A 27334-nucleotide genomic window follows, 5' to 3' on the forward strand; every position below is an offset into this window, starting at 1 on the left:
CCTGTCAGGGCCCTCTGGTTTCTATCCCATCTGAAAGATTCATCTGCCTACAATTTTGTGCAATGCTATCTGAGCACTTCCAGGGGTAATAATTGTATCCAAAATACCTGTGGCACAGTGAGCTTCCCTCCCTTGTGAGAATTAGGGCTGTAATGGTGCTTTTGGCACTGACACGTGCTATTAAAATCAAAGGTTTCAGAAGTTCTTGCAAGGCTCAGTATGTCATTTCAGTTTCATGCATGGAAAAAATGGAGACTCAGGAGCTTAAATAACTTTTCCAAAAATGCAGAGCATCAGAGGTGAAATCTGGAATAGAATCAAGGTTTCTGTGCTCTTATCTGTATCGGGTTGTCCAGGAAGGAGCCAGTAGCTGGGCAAGTAAGAGCTGCTGAGCTACTTAGAGTTCAGGGGAAAAGAAAGTTTCTTCCTGAGTCACCAGCACTGGCTTCTGCAGCATTTTGCTTTTCATTTTTGATTTCTCATGCAGGTATCAGTCAGACTCACATCTGCCAAGCTGAGGTCTGTTTGCTGAGGTAGCAAAGCTGCAGAAGAAGTTACTCCTCTCTCTTACAGAGGCAGGCACCATTTTGGCAATAAGGAAAGCTCATCAGATCCAAATTACCATAGAAAGCCCAAATGTGTATGCTGTAGTTCCCCAAATAAATGCTTATAGAGGGAATGTGCTGAGTTGTTGCTCATCCAACCCATGAAGTCTTTCTGATTGCTGAAGAAGTTCCTTAGCTCATGGAGAGGAAAGCAAGTGGCTCAGCTGAGTTACAAAGGCTCTCTCCACTTGCAAGGAAGGTAGGCAGGGAAGTCCCTACCATCACAACAATGAGATGCTGAAGAAGGAGGTGTGAGGAGAGGTGATAATGCTGATAATTAGGAGAATGGAAATGCTTGCCATTCTTCTTATGTTTAAAGGAAACTACAGTTTTGAGGTGATGTAATTCCTTCTCAGTTGGGTTGTTTATTCAAGCAGTGCAGGGCGGTGTTGTGCTGGCACATGGCGGAGAGAAAGCAAAACTTCATCTTGGCTCCTGCTCTTTTTTGGGATATCTGTGCACTTTCAGACTCATTCAGGTAAAGACAGGGTGTGAATCTGAAGAACAGCAGCTCTTCCAGCATGGCCCTCTGTACAGACTGGCCCTTTGATAAGGAATGTGCAAAATGCAGATGGGGGTTCTGAAGAAACCACTTTAATAGGAGGAATTGTAACTCTTCTCCCCAAAAGATTTAAAATAATCTCACTGTCCATAAAAATCAGGTTAGCTATTTTGGGTTCCTGCCTAGCTAAAATGAATGCAGCGTCTCTCATTTCCAGTCATGATAAGTCACTAGATATCAATTCTTAATTGCTTGATTAATCTTGAATTTTCAGAGCTGACAGTGACTGTCCCGGCACTTAGACAAGAGCTACATTTAAAAGAAAGGAGAAAATGCTTCTTTTTTTCTTTTTTTTTTTTCTTCAAGCATAGTCTGCAAGGTAAGAGCATGAAATTACAGAGAGATTTGTAACATATGTTGTCCTGAGAAAGACGGACCATTAAGCAGAGTGCAAACAAAACAGTCACAGGTTTGTGGTAAACTAGGGGGAGTGATGAATTTTAGCATATGCTTCAGCAATTCCTTACTAGACTATCTCAAATATCAGTACACTTACATTTGCTGTATGTTTGTGCATGTTAGGCCATGTTTTTCATTTAAATAATTAAGCAGAAAGGTTTCCTTCATGAAGATCATGACATTTCTAGGTAGAGAAAGGCAATTTAAGATCAAGACTTATGCAGGACTGTACCTTTGTGTGCCTTGTGTATGGATGGACTGATAATGATCCCTGCATACACACCCCTCTCTAAGAGATGGTGTTAAAAAAATATGGATCAAATTTAAAAAAGACATTCAAACTCCCAATAGAACATTTATAAAATTATTTTGGCTTTTCTTTTTTTTTTTACCCGTGGTTGTTTGTTCCCCCAGCAATGAGTATGTGACACATCCAGGCTGAGCAGCAACATGGTGTATCAGCCCTTTCTTGGGAAGTAACATATCATACTGTCATGTCTCCTTTTCTGTATGACAGGCAGGTTAGAATATATGATGGCACAATGTGATGTAAAGGTGTTACGGGTACCAGCTTTCCTATGTTACATCCTATCTTGGTCTCATCCCTCTAATTATAGAATATTAAGGATTTTTTTTCATTCCAATTGACGGCTGTATCTGGATGCCACAGACTTCTTGGAAGAGGTAAGTGCTGTCCAAGACATCTACTCAAAGGTCTGTGTAATCCAAGTGAATGTATTTTAAAACATCTCTGCTGTTTTTTTTCCTGGATGATGAGCCAGTGACATCTCAAGGAAATCATTGTGATAAAAGAGAAAAATTCTGACAATAGACGTTCCCCCCGCAACCCCTCTGACTACAAGACTCCATCCATGGCTACCCACATAGGTTATTTTGGTCTACAAGTGTCTGTAGCAGTGGTGTGGAGAAGGGAGATTTCCATGTATTGGGCTGAGACCTATTGCTCTGCTTATGTCCCAGTCAGCGAGCAGTTTAGTGGTCCCAAAGGCATTTTGTCCTCATGTAATCCTTTCCTGCAGTCAGGATTTCTTTAGTGGTTTCTTGTGTGCTTTGCTCCATAGTCTTGTGTGAATCAGGTGATGGGAGCTTCTGGGGGATGCTGTCTTGCAGTCTTGTAGATTATTGTTTCTTTTGCTTAATTTACTTTACATTTATACCATTTATACTAACTCAGACAACCCTAAGCAGTCTTTCTCGCTCCCTGGTGCTTCTGCACCCCTGAAGTTCTCAAATGCAATTCCCATGATGCTCTTCACAGTTGTTATTTGGCCAACCTACACATGCTGTAATCCCTTCCAGCTTTTTGTGTTGTTCTTTTTTTATTTCCCTCCAAGTTGTTGACATCTAGCTAGCACTGCGTTGTCCAGAACTAAACATGTCTTCGAACTGCGGTCTCACCACTATATTAAAACATGGGACTATTGCCTATATCTCTGAGAAGAGGTCTCTGCCTTTACAACCCCAAATTAAATTAACTGCATGATTTTTGCTGCCATATCACATTGCAAAAACATATTAAATCTGCTGTCTACTGTCTCCCCGAGGTCTTCTGGTATTTCTGCTTTCAGTGCTCGAGCACAGATGATTCCTCTCTTCACCTCAGTTTCTGTCTTTCAGTAGCTCATATGTTGTACCTACTGACTTTGTAGACACGTGGGATCATTCAGGGTTCCTCTTTGAGGAACAGCAGTGTGATTCCTTACACATAAATAAATTCCCTCTATTTTTTTAGCATGAAATAGTCTGTCTCCACCATTTCTCTTCCAAGCTGTCCTATGATAATCTGCCTCAGTGCAATTAAAGGGCGTGTTACTCTTTTTGGTTTCCAGATTTTCCTATTTATAACTGTACAGAGCGCTGGCCTGTATGTTAATAATCTGCCACAATCTGTTTGAACGTTGCATAGTGAGGATCACAGGTTGAAACTCTTTTTCTGGAGAAAGGAAAAGGCTGTTCTTTTCTTAGGAAGTTTCTGTCCCAAATGTCAAGAAAACGGATTAGCTTTTCTTTGGTGAGGAATGACATAGTAAAATGTTGCTTTGTGCGGGAGACTATTTCTATGGGTGGCTCAACACTCTGAAATTAGCTTCTCTGGGAAATAAGGTCTATCTATCACAGAAATTGCAATTATCCTCATTTTCTATGGTATAAACACAGAGCAGCATGAATAGAGGAAAGGGAATAAAACCATCACAAACCCAAAACTTTGCTCCATGCATCATTTTCTTCCTGGGGAGAAAACAAGAAAAATAAAAAGCAAACCCTTCATATGACAGATGGTAGTCAGATCACCTAATGCAGTCCTAGAAGGCACTTGGATATAATGTTTATGAAAATAGTGTAAGAACTGATATAGAAGGGAATACATTTTATCATATTCTACTTCATAGATAAGAGAATATGGACGAATTGGTTTAGGCAAGACATTAAAAGCCATGATGGTCTAAAGATCCTAGGGAAGCAAGGTTTGTGGTGAAAGGTAATATCTTGTATTAGATCAACTGATAGAGCTAGGAAAAGCAAACAAGCTTTTGGGCTCAGGGTCTTTTTATCAGATCTGACAGAAAACAGCAATATTCAAGCTAACTGCAGGTTAGATGCAATTTCTCGTAGTTTAATCTAATTATATTAATCAATTGGACCACTTGAGAAAAAAGAAAAAAAAAAGGAGCACCTATGAAGTGGAAAGGGGTGTAAACAGCAGTGACTGACAGGCTGCTGGTTCTCTCGGACCACCAGTGAAAAAAGGGCTGTTTGTGCTGGTGACAAAGGAGAGGTCAGCAGGGAGGCTGTAACAGGCTAGGCAGGCAACATCTCCCTTAAATCCATAGCTTTAGTATCGAGGGATTATAAGTTTTAATGCCAAGCTTTAGCTTTTGGGAAGGTTTTGGTCTCCTTTGGGGTAAGGATTGAGGCGTTCAAGTTGTTGCTGTCTGACAAATACTCCCCTAATGTCCTTTACTGGCTGACTGTATGTGCTTGTTCTAAGACAGCAATTATTTAGTTTCATTCACATGGTTTCTGTGGGGTTATCTCATGTGCTGGACGAAGTGATGAACTGTAGAGATTTCGGATGACTACATGCAGGAACAAAGAATTTTGGCAGATTTGCTATGGGAGGAACGGCATTGATTATGCTGTCTGTGGAGTGGTAGTGATGTATTTCATATTTAATGCTCTGGTGGTATCTGGTTCTATTTCTTACATTTGCATCTGTGGATTTGCTTCCTGTAGTGAGTTGCAAAAGGGAGAACCTGAGGGTTAGGAGGAGAGACATGGGGGAAAAAAACCCCAGAGCCAGTAGTTTAAGAGATTATTTTATGTGTGGATTTTAGTGTGGAGTATTATCACTGGCAGGAGTATGTGGTTGCAGGAAAGAATGCTACAGCAGAGACTGTAAAATAAAAAGCAGAAAGCCAGATTGGCAGAAAGCTTATGTGGTCAGAGACGTTGCCAGTTCCTGTTAATTCTGGTAGCATTATACGAACACTAAATAAACCTTGATTCCTTGAGAAGTTATTTTCCAAAATTGCTATTGTTGGTGTAATATCTTTATTGTAGTAAATTTGTATTTATTTTATGGAAGACTGACCTTTCTGGATAAAGCAGATCACCAGTGTTCCCCTCAGAGCAGGTGTAACAATATCTGCAAGGCTGGCTGAATCTCACAGCTTTTTGTTGCATCGTGAACGGCCGCTGGTTTTATTGCATCTGCTTTATAGAGAAAGTTTGATGGTCTGTGGGTTCCTGTGTATGTGCTGGCTTGTGGGGTGCCATTTTTTAATGTCACTTCTTGTGTCTAGGAAGCTGATGCAAGTGGGGAAGCAATCTTGAGACAGCAGGGGAGCTGCTCATTGAATTGGTGGTTGTATGTGATGAGGGAATCGAAGGTTTTCTGAGCTGTCTGCATTTTTGACAGAAATGTCACCTGTGTTTCCTACACAAGGCCTGGCCTGGTGGTGTTGTTTTTCCGTCTTGGATTGTGAACAAAAATGGCATATTGGGGTATTAAAGACCTGCAGAAAGGTAATCTGTCTCTGCCCCCTACTTAGAGCTTAGCAAACAAAGGGAGATGACTAAATGCTGTCTGAAGAAGAAAGCTGGGTGCTTGCTGCATGATGTAGCAGACACAAAAATTTCAAATGGTTCAAAACCAAAATACTGAATGTATTTTTAAAAATCCTTTAGGAGCTGTTAAATACGAAGACCCCAGCTATTGGGAAGTGCCTGACCATGATCGAGGTCATGGTCACGGAGGGAATCTTCTGGGGCAGCATCACGGTCTGTTTCTTGTAGCTGACTACTAGCGTTTGTCTGTTCAGCACTCTCACAGGCAGGATGCTGGTCTGATCCAGTACTGCTATTTCTCATCTCTCTTCTCGGGAAAGCAAGGGGTTTTCCTCTCTTACCCTGCGAGCCCCAACTAGAAAGCACATAATTACGTTTTTATTTACTTTCCTGGCTGCTGAGGCAGGCCCGGGCCTGTGCATCAGGGCCCCGAGCGCACCACGAGCAGCCTCAGGAGGCGAGCAAACCCCCAGCTCGGCGCTCCGTGCCACCACTCCCACAGAGGGTCTGCCGCGGGGGCAGGACGGCCCGCAGGGCTCTGCCCGCCCGGCCCCGCCGCCTCAGCTGCCAGAGCCCTCCTCGCCCTCCTCCGCGCCCGGCCCCGCCGCGGAGCCCGCCCCGCCGCCGGCTCCTCCTCCCCCGCCGCCGCCGCTCCGCCAGCAGCCAGTCGGGCCTGAGACCCGCGCCCGGCTGCGGGGCCTGCGCCGAGCGCCGGCGGAGGGCGGGCAGGGCAGAGCGGCGAGGAGGAGCAGCGGGGACCGAGCCCGCCGCGTCACATGAGCTGACAGGACCCGCTCCCGTTCCCGTTCCCCTCCGCGCAACAAAGGCTCGGGAGCTCCGGTGCCCGCCGCGGGACGGGGCGGGGCGGGGCGGGACGGGGCTGCCATGGGACACTGAGGGCCGCCGGCCCGCGCAGGTAAGCGGCGCGGGGGGTGTGTGTGAGCCCGGCGTGCGCGGCGCTTGCTGAGGGTGTTATTTGTTCCCCACAGCCCCCTCCCCGGGTCCCTCCTCCGCCTGCCCGCGTGTGAAGGGCGGGCGGGGGCTCTGCCCGTTCCCCCCACGCGTGGGGGTCTGTCCGGCTCGTCAGTCTCCGATTCCTTCATGCTATTTCATTTTTGACGGCCATCCAACAGTTAAAACTGTGGGGGTTTGTGCGTTGCCACCCCCCTCCCCTCCCCTCACCCATCTCCTTCCCCTCCCCCCCTGACGGACCTCCACGTCGTGACCTTTCTGGCTGTTAAGGATAACATTAAGGTGATCTTTATTTCTGTTAAAGCGCTGTCCCGCTCCCGAGCGTCCTTTCCCCAGCCAGATGAGTGCCGGCGGTGGCTGGCAGCCCCTCGCCCACCGGGACTTGCCCAGCGGGACAGTGGCTGGAAGTTGTTGACAGTGGCGGAGCGCACGTGTGCCACACGCTCCTGAGCCGCCCAGGTTCACGGCTGCAAATTGCCGCTGGGAGCCCCGGCAGCCACACCGCCGGGGGAAACAGCCCAGCGAGGCTGGCGTCTGAAACCTCTGCTTGTGTGGGAAGCCCTCTCCCCGGGTTTTGCTGTGCGTGGATTCTTTGAAGGGGTCCTGGGGGCATGGATGTCTGGAGAAGTTTGTGGATGGGCTAAGGCGGTCCTGGGGAGGTTTGCTGGGGTGCAGGAGGGGCTTGCAGGGAGCTGGCAGGGTGGCACGGGTGATGGGAATGAGGAGCTGTGGACAGCCTGGGCAGGGTGCTTGGCCCCTCTATTGTGTGTGTAGTTAAGTGGGATGCTGCTGAAGGGAGCAGTGCGAGGGATGATGTGGGGGGGTTTTGTTTGTTTTTCGTTGTTGTTTTTGTCGGGGGGGTTTTGGTTGTTGTGGTTTGGTGATTTTTTTTTGGGCATGGTTAGCATCTTCCTTCATATGCCAAGTGGTCGCTGGATTGAGTTTTAATGGAGGCGCCCCTAAACCCTGGCTCTGTCCAGCTGGGAGTGTCCTTGGGAAAGAATCTTCCTATGCATGGTTATCTTGGCTTGGGCGGATGGAGAAGAAAACACAGTCCTCTTTCAAAGGGAGATGCTTGGCCAGCCTTGATAATTGTGTTAAATCTCTTTAAGTCCAAATTAAACGCAAGTAGAACCACGAGGTGAGGAGAAACAAGCCACCTACTGCCCTCTATGTGCCAGGTGCCTGTGAGGGCAGAAACACTTTCTGGCAAAGCTGTTTCTGTTCGGGTGGTAGTGCAGGACTGTGGCTCAAACAGGAGGAAACTGATGGCGTGCCAGTGAAGGTGGTGGGCAGTGAAGAAGCCAAGGGTATGTAGCACCTTCCAGTACAGCTGATGTGTCCTGAGGTGTTTCACAGCTCCTCTTGCTGCAGGGTTTGGAAAGAGAGGGGGTGCGTGAGTAAAGAGGTAGGGCAGATACTGCTCTTAGCCTTGACTGTTCAGACTATGAATGAGCCCACATGTGCTGCCCCCACCCCGGCATTTTTAAGGAATTGGTGTCCTTCAGAGTGAACCAGATTTGCAAGTTTATGCCTACCTTCATGCAGACTTGAATCTGGAGTTTATTTCTAATGGAAGCCAAAAATCTTGAGTAGTGTGACTTCAGTTAAAGTGTTCCAAAACTGGACAATACTGTAAAACCAGACAATACTCATTTTGATTGTGGATTTTTTCACAACTCCTTCTTTTTCCAAGATTTCTGTCCCAACTCCCCTCCCTTTGTGGGTGTTTCTTGGTCATGGTGGAAAACAGAAGGTAACTTGTCAATAGCCAGCTCAGGTTATGCTGCTGAGGGCTGAGAATGTGACTGGTTTTTAATGTAACCAGCTAACTGTGTTACAAGGGTCTGATCTGGGACCCTGAGAGTTTGTTTCATGTGGGTCATTAACTGCTGTGGAAGACTAAACGATTGTGGCTGACAACTTGTGAATTGATGAAGTAGGAGAAGAGGTTGACTTTTTCTCTGGAGTGGATGGGAGGTTTGAAGTGGAAGTTAGTTCATCTGTCCCTTCCCTTCAAAAAAATGTACAGCACATTTTTGAAACTGAGTCATCAGGTACCATTTATTTCAAGTATTTTAAGCTGTTATGAATTTGCACTTTGGCCACGTGCTCACTGGAAATTGTTAGACAGTCTTGCTCAGATTTGCCCTGGCTGGGCTGAAAAAGGTGATGAGGGAGTTTCCTTGCTGCAGCCCTAATACATCTGAGCAGAGCAGAAGTATCTTTAAAAAGGGTGGAATATTTTGATGTTCCGTGCTCCAGACAAACCGGGAAGGGAGTGTGCAAGGCTCTTGTCCATCAGCCAAGCTTGGATATGCTGCCTCCCACTGATTGACCAGTGTTACCTTTTGACTGTCTCTGAGCTGTGCTTCTTGAGAGGTGTAGCACAGGACTGGGCACATGGTGTGTGGAGAGCAAATTCCCTCCAAAGTCACTTTGTCATGGAAGTCATAACAAGGATGCACAGATTCAGGAATGGTTATTAGTGTCTGATGACCCGACCAGGATTGTGTGATGACACTGAGTAAGAGATAAAAGGTTTTATATCCCATAAACTTGGTTCTAGCTCCAGGGTAGACTCCAAGGCTTTTGAAAATGTCTGAATTTGATGGCTCTCTGGTAACTGCAAATAGGTGTAAACATTAATTGCTTGAAACAAGTCCTTAAAAATAAGAACAGACGCAGATGCAGGCTATAGGCAGGAGAGTGAAGGAAGACCTAATTGCTATTTTTTGGTGTATTTTTCAAATCACGTTTAATCCTGCATATATGATTCTGTGGGTGACCCAGCAGCTCCAGCAGTTTATTCATTTATTTAAAACAGCTTTGTAGTTCACCTTGAAAACCACTTCCTGCCATATGGTTATATTATTTCCCTATGCCACGTTTTTTGCTAATTATCAAGACCATTTGCTTTAAAATAGGTGTTTTTAATTTCACAGCCTTGTCTGCCTCTCCTGCTTGATCCTGCCCTGGAGTCAAGAGGCTGTGTCTGTTCTTTCTCCATGGCAACAGGCTGTGATTTACTTATTTCAATTTAATTAAAAAGCAGATATCAAATTCTAGGCATTTTATATGTTCCTTGTATTAGGAAAATATCAGTGGATCAGTCTCCACAACAGATCTGCCAGGCTCAAAAATAAATTTCTCGACCTAAGCCACTGGTTTCTTTCTCAGTCCATCTCTTTTGTAAGAGTTTAGGAGATGGGGGAGTGCTGTAGCCTGAGCTCAGGTGAAGGGGATGGGGGATTGCTGGGCTGGGGCTGTGGTGAGAGTCAAGTTTGGGATTCCTGTAGTGTTGCTGATTACGTTGGGGTGCCAGTTAAAACCCAGGCGTACCTGCTCCAGCCCTGTAGGTCACCTCTCCTCCTGCTGATGTGGTGCACCTGGTGGGAGGTTTTGGGGCTTGAAGCATTGGCACCAAGATCCCAGACCTTGCCCGGAAAGGGGAGCATGGATGGGGTGCTCTGTGCAGGGATTCCCACTTGCTGGGCAGGCGCTTCCTGCAGCAGCTGCATGTGCTGAGTTTGACACCACTGCAGGCTTGAGTGAAAAGGGCAAAAGTACCAGTGGGCGTCAATGTTGGTGTTTGCTGCAGCGGAAATGCAAAAAATGGAACTTCTTCTAGAAATGTGATTGTGTTTACTGCTTCTCCCCATGTGAGAAATTTTACAAGTCCACATCCTTTGGTGGTGTGCTTGGACTTTGGGCCCCTCTTGAAGCTTACCTGGTTTTTGATGCATGTGCGAGATGGCGTTTGGTTTCAAGCTAGTCACAGCACAGAACACGCAAGCCCTGTTGGTTTAAGCATGCCTGGTATTTGTATGCAGGCTGGAAATGAAGGCCTAAATCCTAATTTAGTTTTTCAAGCTCTGTGATTGTATAAATACCAGTTTGTGTTAGTCAGGGATAAGGAAACACGGGCAATGTCCAGCAGTTGCTGGCTAAAGAGGGGATAGTGTCAAGAAAGGACCATGGGGGTGGATGGAGGAGCGTGGTGAATTTACTAACCTCCAGGTGTTAGGTTTGGTAGAAAATGGAGTGGAAGCGGTGTAATTAACTGCCAAAATTAACACTCCTTTTTGCCTTCAATACCAACACAACAATTCTTATTAGGATTATTTTCCCTTGAAGGGCCTGTTGAGATGACTCAGCCTTTGGAGTACCTGCATGCCAGTGGTGGTTGCTTCCTAGGAGAAGCTGTGCCTGCTGCGTTGTATAACTAGACTCAGGTGCTATTTCTGAGCTCTGATAATGTGTGGAAGAAGACAAGTTGGCTGTGCATTTTTATTAAGCCTTAAGGAGCAGTTATCATCAGAAGAGTGCCTGCACAGAACTGCACCTTTGGATTTTTTTTTTCCCCTTTAGTGTTGCTACTCCCAGTGCTTTTTCATAGTCACGGCTGGCAATTATAACAACAGACATGGGTTCTTGCTCCTTCTAGCCCTGCCAAAGCCCATGAGGCTATGTCAGAAAACACTGGACTCTCTCCTGGCTTGCTTATCTGAATCGATTAAAATTGTGTACAGAGTTTTTAGCTGCAGACTCCTGGTGATCATGTACCAGCTGGGAAAGAGACCCTCCTGGAGTCCATGAGGTAAGCAGTTAAGCAGTGTTTACTGCTAAAGCGAGCGTGTTTGGTCTGTGAGCGGTAAATCTGAAATCTCATAATGTTGTTCCTAATAATAACAGAATAAACCCAAGCAAAACCTCAAAGCAAGCTTTTGTTTGTTACTGTGTTTAAGCAGATACATTCAAAGAATTTATATCCAACTGGCAACATGCTTAATTCTTTATTACTGGTTTTACTAGAGTACAGTCATGATCTGTATTCTTTAAGAGTGCATCTGTTCCTCTTGCTTATCCAGCTTTGAAGTAGACCTCGCTGATATTAATTTCTGTGTAGCCTGTAACCTCATCTATAAAATGAAGGGAATACTTCATACAGGCAGCTGTGAAGTTACATTTATTGTCTGTAAATTGCTTCTAGTAATTGAGCAGAGGAGGTGGAGAGAAATAAAGACAGTGGAGTTAATATAGGCTTGGTTTTTTTTAATAAAAGAAAAGCATTATTTTTGTTCATCTGATGATGTAGAAGCTAATGGGAAAAGAAAAATGCACCCTGAAACTAACTGTTAAGTTTGTAATGAAAACAGACATTTCTTTAGCATAGTGATGAAGGCAGCCATCTTGTTTGATAATAACAGAGTCCAATTTAGAAATAGGGAGGATTATTATTGGAAATCCTGCAGTATTTCTGTCTAGTTTGGGTCTGCTCAGTTTTGGTGTTGTTTTTTATCTGCGTGGCTGCCTTCGTAAACATTATTGGTAAGGACACCTTAATAATAGGTAAAATTACCTGTTTTAAGATTATTAGCAAACACCTCTCCTGCAGGTTTTTCAGCTAGGCTGCTTCTTTTGTGCTGACCAGTATCCTTATTGGAGGAAACTGCAGTTTCACATGGGTAAGGATGCATTTTCTTGCTGTGGGTAACCCAGTCTAACCACTTGCTCCTCCTAAGAGGGGTGATCATGCCTTTCTCCTGGCTCTATGGATATATTCCTTACCTTGTGGATACAGCTTGTTCAGCTTTCAGAAAGCTGACTTGCCCAAAACCATAAAAAAGTGAATTGTTTTCTCCTGGGGCAGAGACCTGAACCTGTTCACCAGGTTCAGTCTCATATCAGAGCTGCCGTGCAGGAGGGGCGAGATTTGTTTTGCCAGCAGTGAAAGGTAAGGAATGAAAGAAAGGTGAAAATGGGGCCCCCCTTTTTTGGCAGCAGTGACCTATTAGCCTGGTTCAGTTGTAATGTGAAGCCTCGCCCTCAGCCTTCATTTTCAGATCCCTCCCTTCCCCCCTGTGCCTCTTTTTTCCCTAAGATGTACTCGTGTGCCTCCAGATGTTGACTTCATTCCCAAGCAGTATTTTCAAAAGGGGGAAAAAGGGGAAAAGGTTGAGTTTTGCTACCTCAACAATAGAAGACATACTGTAGCTCCCGAGAGCCCATTGCTGTGAGCCTAAGAATTACTATTATTAGGCTCATATATTATTATTAATGGGCTCAAAAAATAGTAGCTGTAACCATTCCTTATGAGAGGGCAAAAGGAAACTGCCTGGTGGGGTAGCTATAGGCCAGGTTGGTAAAAGAGCTTCTCCAAATCTGGTGATGGCAGCTTTTTGGGTGGAGACCCTAGAGCTGGTGGGACCAGGTGTTCTGGGTAAATGACAAAGAGAGGGAAACATCTGGAGAATTTTCTGCATGCTGTGGTGAACCATGCCTGGAGTTGGGTACCGTGGCACCAGGAGAAAGTCTCTCCATCTCTGAACTGTGACTTGCAGTTGTTCCAGGTGCTACTGCCTAACTAATTTTCAGATACTAGTACAAATTGGGAAGGGTGTGTGAGACACTGCTGTGGTATTGTAGAATGGTGCTGTCTTGCTCCAGGGATGTGATGCAGCCAGGGGTGAGATGAAGCTCAGGCTCCATGGGAACTGGCCGAGGCAAACTTTGCTTCTGCTGACTGGCAGGGACAGTGTTTCTGCTTTGGCTTTGCCATGGTGGATCGGCGTATCTTTGTGAGGATGTGTGTCCAACCACATGAGTGCCCAAGCATCTGCTCAGCAGGGACTCAGTGCAGGTCAGAGTGTGCATTTGGGGACGAGATGGAGGCATCTGTTGGCCTACAGCAATTGCCATATGGCTAAAGGAGCAGAAACAGTGCCTGTCTGGTGAATTTTATACAGCATGAAGGTGGAGATGATGTCAGTGAAGAGCAGTGTGCCAGAGACAGCAGGATGCAGTGAGTCTGTGCATGTGTGGACTGACCCAGCAGCTGTGCTTGGCAGGAGGGGCAGGTTGCAATTGGTGTGGTGCACAAATTAGAAATGTTTGTGCAGCCATTTTCAAATAAGGAAAGCCATAGGGAGGGATGAGGGAATTCACTCCAGCTTTGAGAGTTAGAGATTTGTTTCATGCTGTACTGTAGTTGGTTGGGTTGGGTTTTTTAAGCATTTTAACCTAAATTCTTCTCACTGGTACTCGAAGACATGGCAAGAGAAAGGTTATTGTAGGGTTGTGTCGCTTTGCATGGTAAGTTCATACACTGGGTAGCTGTTACAGTGGGTTTGTGTTCCAAGGATGGAGTGAATAAAGGAAAGAATCAGTGCATTGATATTAAATAATGATGCCACTGGATATGGTGAACACAAAGTGTCTTTGTTTTCAAGGATATGTTTGGGGTTTTTTAAAACTGACACATTTATAAGCCAGCTGCAATATTTTTTTTTAAATTCACATTTGTAAGAGTGTGAGCAATATAGAAAATGCTGTAAGTAATCTCATTGAGAAGTGTGGGTTTTTTCCATCCCTTTGCACATGCGTGCAGCCTCTGGGGGAGATGTTAATGAAGGAGCTTGGATAATCGGGGTCTTCTCTGGAGCTGCCATTGTTCTGATTGATGTAGTGGGTATTAGCTGGGGGATGTGTACAGATGCATGGACCGTCTGGGGTTTCATCTCTGCAGTCTCCCTTTTTTTCACTCCTCCTGGATAGAGATATGTATCCTGGCAGATTTGTCTTCCACCTACATCTCTTTCTCTTCTCATGTAAATACTTGCTGATTTTTTTTTTTTTGTTGTTCTGGCAAATCTTCAGCTGTGCTTGTAATGGGTGACTCTTCTCCTCTGGCTCATGATGATGGGTGTTCCTGTAAGACAGTCTCTTCCTGGATCTCTTTGCTGAATTTTTATACAATCTGCCCTGTCTGGGGGCAGCTTATTAGCTCTTATGATGGTTGCACTAGCAAGGATCCAGGTATTGTAGCTGACCCCAGCAATGCTTCAGCTGCCCTTTGGAATGTGAAGGAGTGCAGTAAAAAAAAGCAACCGTTTTGGGGTCCCGTTTGTCCTCAGGCCTGGAATGCTGAGAGAATGTTAGAGTTCCCGTGTAGAACTGCAGTAATTAAATAGTACTGGAGGGAGAGGGAGTGGGAGAGCATGTGATGGTCATTTCAGATAGATTAACAAAGAGGGGCTATTACAGTGCCAGCAGAAGACATCCTAATCTGGAGGTTCCTAGCCAGGAAATATTGTAAAAAGCTATTCCAGAGAGTAAGAGGGAAGCCTGAGAGGTCTGTACTATAATTAATTGGCCAGATACCACTGGAGGAGCAGCTTGAAGAAGGGAACTCATATGGGATCCGGGTGTGGTGTAGAGGGGGAAATGGAAATTTCCTGACTTTTGTTTGTAAGGCTTAAGTGTAGAAGGAATTTTAGACAAAATAGGTGCAAAGAAGGAGTAAAATTAATAGGTAATTTTATTTTTTTTGCACTGTGTGCTCCTGGATAGTGTTACTTGAACATCAATTGAAGCAGTACAGAGCATGCTTGGGAACTGGAGACATTAAGCAGAAAGAGAGAATGAATCTGATTAGCTTTGCTTTTCATGCATTAAGCAGAAAGACAGGCTGAAATGTGATTGCAAACAGATAATAGCAGCAGGCTCCTGAGGCACCACCACAACCCAGCATATGGGGTGATGGATCTAACCATGCCATAGAACAGTTTCTTGTAATAGAAGCTGCTTGTTTTTATGTTGCGGTTGCTGTTGTACTTTCTAATTATCCTATTCATCGCTGTCTGCCATTTTGAGCCTGGCCACGTGGGATGGCTCAGCCCCCTGGAATGTGTGCCCTGTGGAGCACTTCTGCCCTGAATAGTAACAGCAGCTCTGGTAGCCAAAGGGTGGGAGGGAAGAGGTGCCAAGGCTCAAGAGTCCTAGCTATTTTCCCTCCTATTTCCAAGAATAAGGGAAGTAACAGCTGCTGCTTTTGCTATGAGGGGAAGGATGAGTGCTGGTGTTGTGTGTAAATCTCCTAACTTCCCTCTGAACATCCAGGTAGTGGGTCTTGTTGGGAGAAGGTTTCTAGTGACCTGAAAAAAGGGGCATCTATTAGTTGTACTTATCATTAATAAAGAGAAGCTGGCCTTGCTACACCAGTCACTTTTTTGACACAGTAGGAGAGATCCTGGAGCCACTTCCAGTCTGTGGCCTCTCCTCTGCAAATGCAGCAGAGACAGCAGGCTGGCAGAGGCTGGTGCAAGCAGGAATTGGAGCTGCTATAGAGCATCCAACACCCCTGCCTGCTGCTAGGGGAGTTTCTGTGTTGTGGTGGTCCTTCCCCCAAAACCTCCTGCTTTCCTTTCTTTCCACCCAAGGCTTTTATTGATGGAAAGTCTAAAGAATCATTTCCAAAGCTGATATGGATTGGGGGAATGCAAATAGAATGGGAAGAGCAGATTTCTCCTTGAAATGTCTCAACAAAGCACAGTAGCAAGGAGCTCACCTGTGTATGTGTATATATATGTATTTTAAGGCTAGAAGGGGTGGGTCACACTAGTGTTTCTGTGACCTCTTCTCAACCGTGGCTTGCCTTTCCTGCCTGCTGCCTCTCCTTGCCTGTCAGGGGACTTCCACTTCCTTCCTGCTGACCCTGCAGGGCTGCAGGCAGCTTCTCTACCCTTGTGGCAGCTCCCAGCTCTGGCTCTGAGCCCAAGCTAATAATCCTGACATATTTTACTGGCTTGTGCTCTGCTCCGTGCCTTGCTGTAGGGGAGACAGTGTGTGTGGTTGTGGTTTGCATGACTTTAAGCGTTGCACTGGCCCTGGGGAAGCCCAAACCTCGTAATAAGCACCGGCTGAGCCTCTAGTAGAGCCTGGCTTTGCTCAGCGAGGCCCCTTGCTTCCCTATCTGCAGGTGACCAGCTGGCACAGATGTCATCCAAACACACCCTCCGATTGTCTCTGGCTCTCTGGATGATTGCCAGCGGTGTGGGGTTTGGGTGGAAGTAGGAGGTGTTGATAGCCAGGAAAGGAAAAATTCATCAGGTACCAGAGAAGGGTAATGAAGATCTCCTCTCACCACTCTCCCCACGCATCAAAGCACTCTTAAAAAAATAGAGCGTTCATCTTTGACCCCCATTAATGACTGGCTTGGTCTGTGTAAGAGTTTTATGAGTGTGTTGATGCTCCCACAGAGTTTAATTATTTAGAGCACGAGGTGGAGGTTTGTGCTTTCACTGCTGATGGTGCAGGGTTCAGGCCCTCCTGGCAGGCGGGGGCTGGTTACAAAGGCAGGCTGGCTGGGAATGCAGCCGCTCGCTCCCAGGAGCCGAGGGGAGGCACGAGCTGCAGCTGTGTGGTCCTTGTCAAGGCTGGGCAAAGCAGCATATCCTTCTCATTGTGTGAGTTCCACGTGACCTTGGAATTCATGTGGAATTCAAGGTCTGTGTCCTTGTTTTCAGGGCATTTAATGGTCTGGACCTGAGATACTTTAAATGACTACCTGAAGCTGTTGGGTGGGCATACTTGTGGCAGATCCTGCTTGTTGCTGAGCCCCCCAGTCAGTGCTAGCGGCTTTAGGGGCTGCTGTAAGACTTTGGCAGCAATATCTGATTTATCAGCCTCGGGCTACAGGCCTTTCCCATTCCCTTGCAATAGCAAGCCTTCGCCTGCCTCTCTTCTGTGACCAGGCCCCTCCTGTTCCCCCCAGATTCTGCTCTACACTCTGGCAATCAGTTTTCCTACTGTAAAATCCTGTCTTCAACCCGCTGCTTCCCTTCCCTTTGTGGTACATCAGCTGTTTCTTGCCTTTCATAGTTTTCCTCAGCCAGCACTTCTCTGCTGGTAATCCATTCTCATGAGTCTTGGGAACACAGAACAGATATAAGGAACAACCGAGGAACAACATGGTGTCTGAAGACCTTTGTGCAGCTCATGTTCCCAAAGAGGCGGCTGGTCAGCTAGACTGGGAGTATTTTCCGGATGTCCTGCTGACCATTCAGTCAGGTTTGCAATTCTAGTGGGAAGGTACTAGACTCCAGGTCTGTTGAATGGAATGTGGGTTGGTCTGATGTGTCAGCTGGCTAGCAGGAAGGGTCAGATGCTCACCTTCTGGTTGCCTTTGGAATGGGTAGATTCCTTTGGAATTGTGCCGCCTCTGATGTTTGTGGGTCCTTAGGGCTTGCAGTGCTCATCAACCCTGAAATGAAGCAGCAGTGACTGTTTGTTGCAAGACTGTAAGTGGAGGCTTATTTCAGAGCAAAAGTGGTTAGAATTGGTGGATCTGGATTTGGCTGATAGCCAAATAAATGTATGGGCAGACTGGAACCTTAGTTGATGTGGAAGAATCACACAATATTTCTCGTACCATGTGTATCAATACTGAAAATGCCCATCACAGCAGACACCAAGCCAGTGGGTCACCTGGTGCTGCTGCTGGAGGCTGAGCTCACTGTGTGTGCTGGGGCTCCCTGCAGTGCTCTTCTGCTGTTGCTTGCTCCCTGAGCCCAGGGACACTTGAACCTTCTTCTCACATGTGTTCTCCCGCTGTCTCCTCCTACGTGCTTCATCTCCTGTTTTCTGCTGTAGCAAGAGCCTGTGCAGGCTCTTGGTTGCATGCCAATGGGCTCTTCGTGCTATCCCTATTTACCCTGGTTTATCTCTTCCCACTCCTTTCCCTGTTCCTATTTCATTTCCTTTGGTATGGGAATAATGTTCCAGGTTGTGTTGAGAGACTGGGTTGAGCTGAGATGACATAAAGAGGGTGGAAGGGAGAAAGGGGCTTATGGTGCTAGATGTGGGTTTGTCATCAACTCAGTCTTCAATCTGTTAATTATTGTGGATCTGGCTAAATCAGCTGGATCTGCTAGACAAACATGAGGTGCTCTGTGTCCTGTATCCATATTCTACTCTGTTTTTCTGTTTTTCTTTTTTTTCCCTGAAAATTAATAGGATTCTACCCATTGATGATTAGAGCAACGCCTGGAGTTTTGGAATGGATCAGATGCGTCGATCAGATGTTACCACATTGCACCCAAAGAGAGGAATGCCATCCAGCTGGGGGTAGGGTCTGTTTTTCCTTTGTCCCCATCAGTGTGTAGAGTTACTGGAAACCTTTTGGGGCTTATAAATGCAAGAACTTTTAATAGAAAGTACTAGTTTTAGAAATTAATCATTTTATTGTGTGAAAAATTGACTGCTTTCCCTTTTTTTTTGTTGGTATGGAACAAAGTTGTGCCTCTTTATATTCAAAATGTTATTAATAAACTTGAGGCTTTGCAGACTTTGGTAAAGGAAACATTTCAGTAACTACTTCAGATATTTTGGGAGGGAAATTTTGTGTTTTAAATGAAAAGTAAATCTATTCTGATTACTAAGAAAGATGAAAATAATTTAACTTTTTTCCAGAAATGTCAAGGCTCAGGTCGCTCCGTTCTAGTTCTTGAAATTAATGTGAAACAGACTAATACCCCTGCATAATCTGTTCCCCTTGCAGCAGGGGAGAGGAGGCAAATACATCAGCAGGAAGCTGTGTCTCTCTATGTACTGCTAATGGTCGTGTGGCTTCTGTGGCAGCAGGTACTGCATGAGACCTGGAATGAAATAAAAGGTTGATGGGAATGTGAATCTGGAGCCTTGCACGGGTGTAAAGCACAGGTTGCAATCCAAGAAACAAACTGAAGTGGCTTTTTGGCTCCCTTCCAATTGGTAGAGCACAGCTCCGTTATCCTCTCTGCTGGCATGCCACTTGGCTGTTCCAGCAGAGAGGCTGCAAAGACAGAACACTTACCTGGCTCTCAGAAGTGGGATGGACTTTCCAGGTCAGGCATGAGAAGATCTGTGTATTGGGATTTGTGTCCGGAAGTAATGCTGTTCCAGTGTTGCTCACTTGAAATCTGAAGCTTCTTATGCTTCACATCAATTTCCTGTTCTTGTTAAAATTGCTTTTGCTTTAAAAACGAAGGGTCTTAAAGTTGAGGGGTTTGACAGAGTGTGCTGCAGAGTGATTCTTTTCTCCTCTGTAAGTTTCCTGAATGAATGATTTTGAAGTAAAGTAGTATTTCCCTGCAGAGCCTGTCTCTGTTAAGTCTTTAGGCTGTTACAGCAACAGTGAGACTACTAGTGCAATATTAATAATTTATGTGTGTTCCTCATTTTGGACCTTTGTCAGTCATTTCAGCCTTGGCAGGCTGGAATAGATGAGAAAAGTGTGTATAAATTTTGCTGCTGTTTCCTCTGCATGTGTTCTCAAGGTAGGCAGAGGATTTGGGTCTTCAGAGCATGCTTATCTGTAACCTTTTAGCAGAGCTGAATTCACAGAAGTAATACCAGAAAATAGCATAATGGTGTTTCATTTCAGTCATCTCTACACAGGGTTGTACTGCTTTTGTTGGACAAGTGTGGTTCAGATGTTTGTGAGCTTTCCTTGGTTGCAGGAGGTGTGGGGGAGGTGAATTTTTTATGGGTTCCTCCTGTGGGATGAGCCCAGCCAAGGTTTTGCTGCATGTCCATAATCAACCCCAAATGTATTGTGCTGCTGGAGCTGCACATAGCTTTCTTCAAAACTTGTCTTCATGCCCTTGATTCTCCCCCTTACTCTCTTCTAAAGGGAGGGAGGTGGTCAGCTAGTTTGTGTGTTTCCTGAGTAGGTCTTGCTTGAAGGGAGAAGCAGAAGACTGAGCCAGATGAAAATGTGTCTTCAGAAACAACGCTGATGAGAGGATGTCACTAGAGAATTAGCTGGTTTAAACACAAAGTGTTGCTGAATTCTGTTCTGGAGTTTACTGTTGCAGGTTTGTGCTTGGTGTTAGCAATTATCAGAACAACTTCCAGCTTGGCTGGAGACTAGGAGCTTCTTCAAATCTTGTTGGAAGCACGGCACTGTGTTCCAGGGAGCTTTGGGGGGCCACTAGCGTAGCATGCATGAACTAGTTGATGTGTTTCAGCAAGCCTGTGTTCTTGCAGGCAGGTACTGAACAGTTTGAGTCAGATTGGTCCACTTAGGTGGTATTTAGCGAGCAGGTAAGTAGTCTGCAAGAAGTTGGAGAGTTAGGTCCCATTTGTTACTCGTGGTCCAAAGTTATTGATTCACCTCAGAGAGTGGGAGACCCACAGGTTCTGTACTGCTGGGTAATGGATGGGACTGTCGAGGAGAAAAGAATGTTCTGCAGGGAATCTGCTTGAAATCTCAAGCTTGAAATAGATTTCCAGAATTGTTATTGGGGGAAAGTGATGTTTCTTTAAAACAGGATTACATTGTTTCAAATTCAGTTTTTGACTGTCTTGGCTTGTAAAAAAGTTTGGCTCAAAAATGACTGTGTGTGCAGAAGGATCTGCAGGAAGATGAATGGACAAGAAGGAATTTGGTCTAGTTGTTTTATGTTGCACTCACTGAAAGAACTTTTAATTTGAGAGTGAATTTTTCACAACAGTTTGTACCTTTGTATTTCAAACATTCTCTATTTTGTTAAATCTTCCTGAGAGCTTGTATGTACAGTGTGAAGAAAACAGGATGTAACTAATTTAAGATTTCTTGAACTTAAATTTTAATACTTAAATTGCATAACTAAATTGTTTGGCTGCTGCTGGATGGTTATAGTTCAGAAAGAAACTATGATGCCTTGTTGGACTTCAGATATCTCAGTTGCAGCAGTGAGATTTTTTTTTTCCTTTTTCTCTTTTTTGGACTGATAAGCCAGGAGCCTTACTCTTGGCTATGTGCTTGCATGCTTCATCTAGTATACATATGCATTTGTAACAAATGACTGCAAAGCAGCACTGGTTTCTTCCACAAAACAGAGGGAATTGGGAAGCTGAGTTGGAAGATTCTCTTTCCTCTTTTTCCTTTTTCTTTTTTGGCCCCCTCTCCCTCCTTTTTACAAGAAGTTACTTTAAATAGGGAGCTGTTCAGCAGGTTGCAACTAGAATTCTATAATAAGATCTCTGTTCGCTCTCCCTACTTTTTCACATGCAAAGTTGTGGCTGTAATTATATGACAGCTGCCCTCTTGGCTGACATGCAGCAGATTGAACTGGGGATCTCCAGAGCTAAAAGTGTGAGCTGCTACTCTGTGAGCTAAAGCTCTATAGCTGGAGGCTGTAATGATCTATATCCTTCATGACTGAGTGTAGAAGGGAGCTGCAAAAAGCACTTGCTGAGTTATGGTGCATACAGGGTACTTACTGTGTACATGGTTACTTCCCAGGTGTACTGGAAGCTTTTTTTGAGTGGTTTGTGATAATTGTACAAACTGTTGTCAACTCATGGGTGCTTTAAAATGACGATCTGTTTTGAAGCCTTGCTACCTTAAATAACTTTACTGGCCTGTTAGTCAAGCACAGACATTTGTTGCTGTATGTGTAAGTTGTGCTGAGCTCGAGGTGCCCTGATGTTACTGAAGTCCTTCAACTCTAATGCAATGTAAGTAATTGTTAACAATATTGAATGCAGTATGAAAAATTCTACACCACCAGTGGTGTTCAGACAAGTTTGCCTTTATGCTTTGCCATTACAATAGGTTTTTCACAGACAGCACCATGGGAGCTTTGTAAAAGCAAAGGAAGGAGAAACTGGAATTGTTGGAATGTTTCCTGTTTCCTCAGGACCAGGAAAATCTGAGCAGTGCCAAAGTTTGTTAGGCTGAGGAAAAGTGAAGGGAAGCAGAACCATATGGAGCTTCAGTAGTAGTGTCAGCCGTGGGTAGCTTCTGCAACCAGTGTTGTGGGAAAGGGGAAGTGTGTTACAAATTGAGACATTAATTTTGAACTTTGTGAGACGTTAATTTTTGAACCCTTAACACCTCTTTTCCCCATATCCCCAAACAAAAAAAACCCAAAAAAACCAAACCTAAAACTAAAAAACCGTAACAGCAACAAAAAACCCAAACCAAAAGGGAGATAAGTATCTGCTAGCTTTAAACGTGGCAAAATAAGCATCCCTGTCGATCTGCACAGTTCAAAACCAGGCTGACCTTTTCCCATTCAAAAATAAAAAAGGAAATATATCAGGGATGCAATGAAATGCTAGATAAACAGACCTCAGACAGTTAAGTTAGTGCCAGTCCAGTGTGTCAGAAACTTACTTGATACCATATGGATTAGCAACAGGGACATTCTCTGCTATAAATTAAGATAATCTCCATATATGTTGGTTCATGTCCTATTACACAAATCTGGCCATACTCAATCACAGCTTAGTAAACACCCTCAATCCTAGCTGCATCCTCCACTGCCTTTTTTTATATGATTTCATGCACACAGGGTTAATATAGAGATGCCTGTTGCATGGCCCAAGAAACTCTTATTTCCTCACCTCTCATTCCTGTCCTGTGCCACCATCATCCCATTCATTTTGTGGGTGCAGCCATTGGCAGGACCATGCTGTAACATGCATTGGTTATCTAGTGTGGATCAGAAGCCCCATCCCTCCAAATAAGTGAAATTACCCAGGCTACACTGGTCTAGTCCACTGCAAGCAGCAGTGTTGGCAGAACTGGGGAGGAGATGTTTTGCAGGAGGGGCAGAGGAGGTTTGTTCCATGTGTGTTACTCCTGAGGCATCCTATGAGACTGTCCCTATCAGGCAATCTCACCAGTTTCAGGGCTTGATTCCCTACTGCCTGTCCCATCACCCCTTACAGAGAAGTGGGATGAGGCTTCTTCCATTGCCTGTGGGAGCCTGTTCACAGCCTAATAGACTTTTCTGTCAGGAAGCATTTCTTGATTGTGCTTTAATCATGGGTGTCAGACTGCTGGTCCCTGGGATGACCTTAGCCTGCATCAATAGCAGTGCCTTCCCTGCACATGCTGCCTGGAGCCTTCTCCTCCTTCTCCACTGGCATTTCTTGTAGGCCTGTTTCAGCTGTAGGCAACTGTACCTTGGCTCAAACTCCACTGTCCTTAGCACTGCTGTTGGAGGCTGTTGCAGAAGTTGAGATCTGGGAGCTCACATCAAGGGCCTGACTTGTGGTCTGAGATGGACTCATCACGAGTAGCTTTTCAAGAATCCAGGCTGCTGGCAAGTAAGGAAACACACCCTGAAGCAGCATTTGTATGCATCTCTACCTTGGATAGAGCCAAGTCCAAGGAATCTGTTACAGCGTAGCTATCCCATGACCTAATTGTGTTGCTGTCAAACCTGGGAGTGTGGGTAAGACTCCAGTATATTCCTGCAACCAGTTTAAAGCAGGGCTTTTGATTCCTTTTACGCGACAGAGTTTGTGCTGTCTGTGTTGAAGCGTCAAGGAGGAGCAGCCCAGCCAAGCTGTTCGTCTGCGAGGCTGTGGAAATACCAACCACAAGGCTCGGCAGTGAAGACTCTGTGTGCAGTATATCCAATTTGGCAGGTGTGGGTGAAGAATCTGCCTTCCTGGCTCCTCAGGGAGTCACTCTTCCAAGGCTGGTGGCAGTTAGGCCAGGTTGTGGTGGCTGGCTGTGAGTGGATGGACAGGTTTCCTGGGGAGAACAGCATGCACCCACTGTGTCACAGTGTCACAGCCCTGGTGTGCACTATAGTATGGTGGCACTAGAAAGCTTCCCTCCCCACCACACGGCTGTTGTTTTGCACTTGTAGACTTCATGTAAGCATTTGCTATTTTTCAGGTCTCTTCTCTTTGTTGCCAGTTGCTGAACTGCCTCACTTTTTTGTATTCATTTTCCAAGGTGGGATGAGTAGAGCACATTTCAGTGCTGCAGAGGCAAATACATCTTTGACTTGCATTGTATCCTTATGAAATTGGCAGTATTTTCTAGTCTGTTTCTAGTACAGTCAATACTCTCCTATCTGCTTCCATAATTTTGGTAGACCTCGTTATGTGATGTCTTTTTAAAGAATAGATGTAAGTACTCCAAAATCAGGGGGTGTATGAACTGTTTGGATAATGACCCATTAAGCTTCCTTAGTGTTTTTCCTGATCCCTCCTCTGCGCCCAGCATGGATCCTCTGTATCCTCATTCTGCCTCTGAGTCCTCCAGTTCATGTCCTGGCTGCCTTCTGCTCCTCACTGCTCTGCCAGTGAATTATTTCTCTGGTGTTCCCACACATTTCCTACTCCTCATCGGCTGTGGGTTCCTATCCTCCTCCATCCTCAGAGGTCTTTGTCCACCTTTCATTGGTGCTTTGCCATTGCTGGTTCTTCTGCAAGCTCTGCATTTCCTGACTGTACTGCCCACTTCCCGAGGGAAAGCTTTTTGCTTTTCTTCATTCCCATGAGAGAAATAAAACTTCTGTCTCATCTAGAGGTGCATAAAACATGGCCACACTGTCACCAGATTTTTGGTTTGTTTGTGTCCTCTTTGGACCCATCTTTTGGACTCATCTCTTCCCTGTTAATCATATATGAAGCATCCCTCTTCCCTTTGTTTTCATGGGGTTTGCATGCAGTGTCTTGCTCCCCGGGGACTAAGTGTCATGCCTGTTGAATCCGAGGGTGTCATTTTATGAGGGTTGTTTTCAGCAGTCCCTGCTGCTGCTCCTGAGCTGTTTGCTCAGCTGTGCCAAGTGCAGCTGAACGTGCTGCTGCACGTTGAACTGGATCAGGGAATTGATCTGGATTAACATAGCCAAGGTGGAGAGGAAAGCTGCTTAACCCAGCGATTTGCTCAAAGAAATACTTGAAAAACTACAGTTTAAGAGCACTTTGACTTGATAGCCCTTTGACTAACAACCCCCTGATATAGAAATCCCTTGTTTAAATGTAGAGTTGCTGCCTCCGCCCTTCAAACCCTCCTCCCGAGCTATTAAACACCAGCGGCCACCTGCTTCAGGCTTAGAGCAGCTGCTGCAGGTTGAGATGTGCTGTGCAGCCGCTCCGGGATGCATGGGACACGATGCTGTTTGCAAGGCATGAGGACCCCCTGGAATAAAAATGGATACGTGTCAAAGTGTGCAAAATCATCCTTTTGTGCAACATCGCAGATTGAGACAAAGCTTTGTGCTTTTTTATCATCATTGCTGGTCTGGTCTTACCCTGAGCCTTATTAATGCTCCAGGATGTTGCTGTGTCACTAAGTGTGGGAAATACAGCATACCTCTGGATGCTGGCTTGAAATGCTGAAAATGCTTCCTTCTGCCCTTCTCTGTGGGAAACATATAACCTGCCCCATCCTTCCCGAGCTGCTAGCGTGGAGCCCTGTCTAGTGGCTCTGCTCCTGCTCTTCCCCTTGGCTTTCTCGCACCCTTCCCTGCCTGATCCATTCATGTGCTCCCAACTTCATGCTGTCCAGGGTTTAATTTTTGTTTAAGATCTTCGTTCCTTTAATGACAGCAGGAACCGAAGGCTGTTCTCTGTGGGGGCTGTTGTGCGCGGCTGTGCTTGAGGTAATGAGACTTGATGAAAACCTCTTGTTACTGTGGCAAGATTTCTTCCTTCTCTGTGTTTAAGAAGGGGGGGGGGAGAAAAAAAAAGTGACAGACCCTGCTGGGTATGTTAATATATTTTTAATGGTTTCCATGTGGCTAGCTGAGGACTTATTTGTCCAGCCTGCAAGAAAAGGGTAGCAGCATGTTATTCTGGTGCACCTTTGAGCTTAGCTGAGAGTTGAAATGGGAGAGAGGGAGGGCTGAGTGAAAATTTCACAGAAATTCTGATGATAAAAATGAAATCTGCTAGAGATGGAGGGGTTTGGCAGGGAGAGAAAGATTGGATCCCAGATACCGCCTCCCCTCCCCCTCCCCAAATCTTCCTTTTTTTTCTGGAATATTCCACTGTCTGCAATCATCAAGAGAGCTACTGTCTCAGACTATGGTATTTCTACCAGTGGTGAGGGGAGAGATTTTTCTGAAATAATTGCTGTATTTCTGGTGAGAAACAAAAGGGTTTACACTTTATGGTGGCAAGCTGGGGAAGGGAGGGGGCTGACAGGGATGCAGGGCGGGTGCTGGGCATTTTCCCCTTCCAGCCTTAATACGCTAGTTAAGCTGCAGGCAGGATGAGGCTGGTGGTCTGAGCTGCCTGCCTGGGGCGATGAGGTTTTGCTGCTTTCCTGTTCCTAAGGCATGCAGAGCACTGCCGGGATGGAGGGGCAGCCAGGCTGGGGCAGCTGTGAGTTCTGGGGGGTCAGGAGCCAGGTGCCTGGGGCAGTAGGTCAGAGCAGAGATGTGCTGTGAAGAGAGTGAGAGCTGCCGGTGAACATTAATGCTGCATAGCCCTGGTGAGAGGGGGAGAGAGCAAACAGCGAGGAGCCCTGGCATTTGGTGTGTGCTGATTAGGTGGAACTGCCAGGAGAGAATGGCGCTTGTGACACACTGGCAGATTGGCTGGAAGGGTTATGGTATGGTCAGGTACAATGGATTGAGTCCACACCCTGCCGACTCCTGATGCAGGAGGGCTGGGGGAGCAGTGACATCTCTATTCTGTCATTGTGTTCTCATTCTTACAAAATCCCAGTCAGGGGTGATGTAACCCTAGGGCAGGAAGGACTGAAAATCAGGTAGACACCGAACTAGGGTTTTCCCTGCTGCCAGCAGCTTGTTGTTCCTCAAGAAACTGCTACTGTGCCAGCTCTGTATTTCCTCTGTATTCAGTGACAAGCTCATCTCTCAGTGTCCATTTACAGGATAGCTGTCCACCCAGTGTTGAGCCCACATGGCTTGTGGGGCCCCCTCCAAATGAGGAAGCCAACGCATGCGAGGCATCTCTTGTCAAAGCCATAAAGGCGCACTACCATCTCTTGAGGCAGATGCATGGCTGGGGTCACTGCTGGGAGGGTGTCAGGAAGTCATTTTCTTGAGTCACTGCCCAGTTCTGGAGGAGTGTGTGTGAGTTGGCAACAGCCCTCGCCTGGCTTCTTGTTTCTGAGTGACTGTGGTGCTGGAAAACATCCCGCAGCAGATACGCCTCTTCTTGGTGGCAACTTCTCTGGATG

The 27334-nt window shown here is 45.7% G+C and overlaps 1 protein-coding gene across 4 annotated transcripts in view; it reads left to right on the top strand.

Moving 5' to 3' along the window:
• The first annotated feature begins 6275 nt into the window (after positions 1–6275).
• Positions 6276–27334, top strand: part of TCF20 (transcription factor 20) — a 130447-nt gene continuing 109388 nt past the window's right edge. For 2 of the 4 annotated variants that reach the window (XM_085048221.1, XM_085048251.1), the window contains exons 1-2: positions 6277–6571; positions 18424–18534. The gene's annotated coding sequence lies outside the window, so the exon portion shown is untranslated. Of the gene's footprint in view, positions 6572–18423; positions 18535–27334 lie in introns of all 4 variants that reach the window. The other 2 variants (XM_085048243.1, XM_085048226.1) reach the window with 2 other exon arrangements.

This window comes from Lichenostomus cassidix, chromosome 1Aa (assembly GCF_008360975.1).
Source record: "Lichenostomus cassidix isolate B80296 chromosome 1Aa, HeHo_3.0, whole genome shotgun sequence".
Taxonomy (NCBI): domain Eukaryota; kingdom Metazoa; phylum Chordata; class Aves; order Passeriformes; family Meliphagidae; genus Lichenostomus; species Lichenostomus cassidix.